This window comes from Cydia pomonella, chromosome 18, assembly GCF_033807575.1.
Source record: "Cydia pomonella isolate Wapato2018A chromosome 18, ilCydPomo1, whole genome shotgun sequence".
NCBI classification, from domain to species: Eukaryota; Metazoa; Arthropoda; class Insecta; order Lepidoptera; family Tortricidae; genus Cydia; species Cydia pomonella.
In genome coordinates, this window is record NC_084720.1 from 18,037,759 (window position 1) to 18,044,062 (window position 6,304).

The following is a 6,304-nucleotide window of genomic DNA, read 5'->3' on the forward strand; positions in this document are numbered from 1 at the left end:
ATTGATCGACCGTTAGCGAAGGTGTCTGTTTTAGCTTGGCCAAAAACGTTTACGTGTGTCCGGAAGTTCTCCTCTGTAGGTCGCATTTCTTAACAGATTCTCTCGAAATTTTGTGAGCAGGTTCGGTAATTTGGAACTTTTCTGTAATTTTTTATTATTATTAAAAATGTCTTAAGCAAAAGGACTTAAGCGCCACTTAAGACTATTGTGAGTTCGCTGTAAAAATGACTCCAAGAGAAATATTTTATATTTTTATATTTTAAAGCTTATCGTGAGGCCTACAGCTCGTAAAGCTACTAGTTTATATTGTGATGGAGGAGAATAATTCCAAAGTTTATTTACAATTCTAGGTACCCTCAACACAAGCCTTATTGAGCTTACCGTGGGACTTAGTCAATTTGTGTAATAATGTCCTATAATATTTATTTATTTATTATTTTAATTCCGGTGTGTGTGTGACCATTAAGACACAATTTTGAGTTTTTCGCCTCATTAGAATTTCGCAAATCTGTCAACCATATATTAGTATAACAATCAGTGATCGGATCTAGGATACAATTTCCCGGGTTTTAAGTCCGTTATCTTAACATGGATATGACTTACAATCCCGAGAGTCTATTAGTTCCCTGCCTTTTTTAAAACTATTTTCGTGCCATTCGGCCTGGGGTCCGCTTGACTAATCCCAATTTACGAAATCGATTGCCATCTGACCTTCCAACCCAGAGGGTAAACTAGTCCGGTTTCCTCACGATGTTTTCCTTCACCGAAAAGCTACTGGTAAATATCAAATGATATTTCGTACATAAGTTCCGAAAAAGTCATTGGTACGAGCCGGGGTTTGAACCCGCGACCTCCAGATTGCAAGTCGCACGCTCTTACCGCTAGGCCACCAGCGCCTTGACTCTTATTGTCTTCTCATTAAAGGTTAGATTTGACAAATCGACGCGTCATCATGAATGACACGAACTAGCAGCTAAATAAACTAAGATGTTTACAGCTTTGATGCTAAGATAACAAGTTCCATCTAGATCTGGACGGAACTAGTTTCCTTATGACTTCCTTATAGCATTTTACGATACTGTTTAAACTTATTACATTTATACATATATATTTATATTTGTAGTAGAACTTTATCTATTAATATTAGGTACCTATTTTATAAAACTGTTGTAAAGTGTTGTGTACCGTAGCGTATAAGTTGTCTCTAAATTGTACAGTGATTTGGTTTAGACTGTCAGACTGTATACATTTTGTTTGAATAAATACAATAAATAAATAAAATTGTATGTTTTGCAAAAGTACATTACGATACAAGTGCGAACAATAGGAAATTCGAAACGAGTGGCGATAACTTGAAACACGACCGAACGACCGGGAGTGTTTTAAATCGACACGAGTTGCGAATTGCCTATTCGCACATGTATCGTACAACGTTTTACAGTACATATGGCCATTGAAATGTTCGACACAGTAACGTAATATGCTAATATTCGCACTCTTCTTCTTCTTCCATCCATTTTCCCTTTATTTGGGGTCGGGCCTCCTCACATATTTGCGCCAGGATGTCCTGTCCTGGGTTGTTTGTTCTGGCAATTGGGCTTGCTTGAGGTCTCCTTGTATTTTTGACCACCAGGTCGTTGGTTTGCGGCCCTTCCTTTTGTTTTGCTCTGGTAAATCTAGCGCTATCTGTACCACATGATCTTTGCTGCGTCTTTTAATATGTACGTACCATCTTAAGCGGTTTTCGATGATTTTCTCAGTGATAGCGACTTTAAAGCTGCCTCGGATGAATTCGTTACGAATTTTATATATATGCTAATATTCGCACTAGTGCTATAAAGTAGCACCATATGTACCTACTGTAAAAATAATTACTTACATAAGTGTTCACTTCGTCTAAAAAAAGCGCTGGTGGCCTAGCAGTAAGAGCGTGCGACTTACAATCTGGAGATCGCGGGTTCAAACCCCGGATCGTACCAATGAATCTTTCGGAACTTATGTTCGAAATATCATTTCATATTTACCAGTCGCTTTTCGGTGAAGGAAAAACTTCGTGAGCAAAACGGATCCCAACAAGGCCTAGTTTACCCTCTGGGTTGGAAGTTAGATGGTAGTCGCTTTCGTAAAAACTAGTGCCCACGCCAAATCTTGGGATTAGTTGTCAAGCGCACCCCAGGCTCCCATGGGCCGTGGCAAAATGCCGGGACAACGCGAGGAAGAAGAAGAGTGTTCACTTCGTCTAACAATATTAACTATCTATTGTCTAATATTTAACTTAAGGGTCCGCAGCAAGTTTGGCTAAATTTCACCTTCCCAAACAAACTGAGTCTCGTTCTCATTTTAAAACCACGTGTTGTATTGTAATGAAACTTTGCACATACAATGACATGGGGTATATCTATACCTGCAATTAGTTTATATAGCTAAAAACAAGTTTTGTATGAAAACCATAAATTCGCTGTATTTTTTACTATACAATATGAATCTACATAAACTAATTACAGGCATATATAAGCCATATTCTATTGTAAGTACAAAGTTTCAGGGCAATCTAGCTACTAAGAATAATTTTTCATTAATTTACCATTCGAATCACCGATTTCGTTGAAAACAAAACTGCTAAATATGTGACGTCACACGGGGTTTGCCAAATGTGACAAAGTATGACGAGGACCCCTCCTCAAAGGAGGGGTCAAAAAGACTAGAAATTCCTGTGACGTAATTAATGGATGACCAAAAACTAGGCTCACTGGGTCCTCAAAACCTTTATTAACTAAAATCTTTTTTAATCTTTGTAGCGAACCATTCAACTGTAGTTGTTTTTACTCCGCTCCGCTAAAAGCGGAATATTCATGTTATTTTTTGTGTGCCGTATGAAATACCTATATAAATTTGCGAGCGAAATAGACAGTGTACTAACATAGCAGCGGTGTGTAGTAGTAAACTTAAGTAACTGATGTTTTTCAAATTTCTGTACCTACTCTCTCTCGCTCTCTCTCTCTGTCTTTGTCTCATATCTTAGTGTTCGACGACCGGTCTGGCCTAGTGGGTAGTGACCCTGCCTACGAAGCCGATGGTCAAATCCTGGTAAGGGCATTTATTCGTGTGATGAGCATGGATACTTGTTCCTGAGTCATGGGTGTTTTCTATGTATTTAAGTATTTGTAAGTAGTTATATATTATATATATCGTTGTCTAAGTAACCTCAACACAAGCCTTATTGAGCTTACTGTGGGTCTTAGTCAATTTGTGTAATAATGTCCTATAATATTTATTTATTTATTTAGTGTTTATCCCGGTTGTATCCTCAGCTATATATTCGGACCCCAGGGTCCGATACCAAACTTTATTTTTCTACTTCGCGTCATTATAAAGTATCGTCTTTTGTGAAAATGTACAAATAAGTGTATATTGCTATTGCTACTTCTATCATATCATCCAAAATGCCCCTAGATTTGATTTTCTTTCGAATTTTTAATTGTTGTAAAAGTTAAGAGCATTACGAATTTGTATGAAATCAGTTTTTCGCTCCTAATTTTTATAATAATCAAAAAAGTCAAACAAAATATTATTAATATACTAACATCAAATTATGTAAAAACATAATGTCAATATCTGAGAGGAAAATGGGCACTACGTTTGTATGGAAAGCGACCGTCCCCTTTCCTCCTAAAAGCGTTCCAAAGATATCTACAATAAACTATACTTGCCGTAAAACCAACTAGTGACTGTAATTATAATGCTATCTCCTTCTTATGACCAATCAAGAGTGAAAGAGATGGCATTGTGACCTGACTCACCACTTAGTTTACTTGTATAGTGATGTATGATGCTCTCATATAACAATTCTCTGCGATATGCTGACCAGATGGTTAGTCTATTACGGTGTAGGGGCCTCACATCTTCTGGCAAAATGTTACTTACTGTAGCTTTTCTAGCACTTTTTAGGGTTCCGTAGCCAAATGGCAAAAAACGGAATCCTTATAGATTCGTCATGTCCGTCTGTCTGTCCGATTATGTCACCGCCACTTTTTTCCGAAACTATAAGGGCTATACTGTTCAAACTTGGTAAGTAGATGTATTCTATGAACCGCATTAGGATTTTTACACAAAAATAGAAAAAAAATAATAAATTTTGGGGGTTCCCCATACTTAGAACTGAAACTCATAAAAACTTATTTCATCAAACCCATACGTGTGGGGTATCTATGGATAGGTCTTTCAAAATGATATTGAGGTTTCTGATATCATTTTTTTCTAAACTGAATAGTTTGCGCGAGAGACTTCCAAAGTGGTAAAATGTGTGTCCCCCCCCCCCCCCCCGTAACTTCTAAAATAACATGATATACGTTGCCATGAAAACTTCCACCGAAAATTGGTTTGAACGAGATCTAGTAAGTAGTTTTTTTAATAAGTCATAAAATAAAAATATTTTTTTTTTCATCAAACCCATACGTGTGGGGTATCTACGGATAGGTCTTCAAAAATGATATTGAGGTTTCTAATATTATTTTTTTCTTAACTAAATAGTTTGCGCGAGAGACACTTCCAAAGTGGTAAAATGTGTGTCCAAAGTGGTAAAATGTTGAACGAGATCTAGTAAGTAGATTTTTTTAATACGTCATAAATGGTACGGAACCCTTCATGCGCGAGTCCGACTCGCACTTGGTCACTTTCTTGATTTATGTGTCCCGTCTATTGCTACTTAGTATATTCTTTGTATATCATGTACATTTGCACAACTTGTCGTGCCCAAACTTAAAACATAAAAAAAAAACAAAAAAAATTACTTATGGTATTTTGCCAAGTGTGCGTCGTTTGCATCAATTTTATTAATAAAAAATATGCAGTCTGGATGCATGTCAAATATTTTTGTCAGCCTTTACCCGAAAATATTTTTATTTAAACGACCCTGTATGGATATTGATATAAAAAACCGGACAAGTCCGAGTCGGACTCGCCCACCGAGGGTTCCGTACTTTTTAGTATTTGTTGTTATAGCGGCAACAGAAATATATCATCTGTGAAAATTTCAACTGTCTAGCTATCACGGTTCATGAGATACAGCCTGGTGACAGACGGACGGACGGACGGACGGACGGACGGACGGACAGCGGGGTCTTAGTAATAGGGTCCCGTTTTACCCTTTGGTTACGGAACCCTAAAAACTACCTCGATAAATTATACGAATGAATACAGAAAATTCTTTTCTATAAGCATTTTACCGTTCTTTTAAAATACAATAAATAAATAAATAAATGTAGTTGTTATTATCATTCCTAATTATAAAAAAATCAATTAGTCCATAAAACAAATCTTTCTAAATAAATAAATAAATACATAATATGTTAGAACAGTAGGTACATTGTACAACGAGGGGGGTGAGTGAAATTTTGGATAGGAGGGTGGCTTTTTATAATATTTAAAGACCCGAGTTCTTACCCCCGGAGATAGACACACTGTTTTTCATCACACTTGCGAAGAAAAAACTAAATTTTAAGCGAAATAATTCTTAAACACCGTGACATATCAAACATTCGTCCGCCATTTTGTAATTTCTTGACAAGTTCGGCATCGAAGGCACAGACCTATTCGGCATTCAGCCACGATTAAAAAATATTGTAAAATATTTTAAACGGCTGTTAATAATTTTAAACATACTTAAACAAAAATATTGAATTATGAACGTCAGTATTTTGAAAGTAAAACTCATTTATGCTTCTTTGTTTGTATGAATAAGTGACATGAATTAAAAAAAGGCTATAATTCCCTAGGGAGTTTAGTTTAGAGTAGCTTTTTTTTCACAATCCATAGCGCCTGCGGGAATAAAATAGCCCTCTGTCCTTCAGTACACCTGCATGAAATAAGATCTTTTTCGAGCAAGTGTGATGAAAAGTGTTGAAAATGCTGTCTACTGGTCAAAAATGCATTACTTGAAAAACTTTGTGCACACTACCCATACGCGAATCGATGAGACAGGGCACGACCTGCGCACAATCGCATTCGCAATTCATTTGATGCGAATTCGAATATCGATGCGAATATTCGTATATACGAATGCGAATGCGAATATTCGTGACATTCCTAGTCTACAGGAAAAATGCGAACGACCTAAACATACTACGAAATGTGTATGAGCCATATAAACAAAAACACACAAGTATTATCTATGCTTAACTTCATGTTTTTTTACATCACTTCTAATGACAATAATGTTTTTTTTCTTTATTCCTATTAATTAATTATTTTTGACATTTTGTTATGGCAAATATTATATGATAGATTTATATACCATTGTATATAA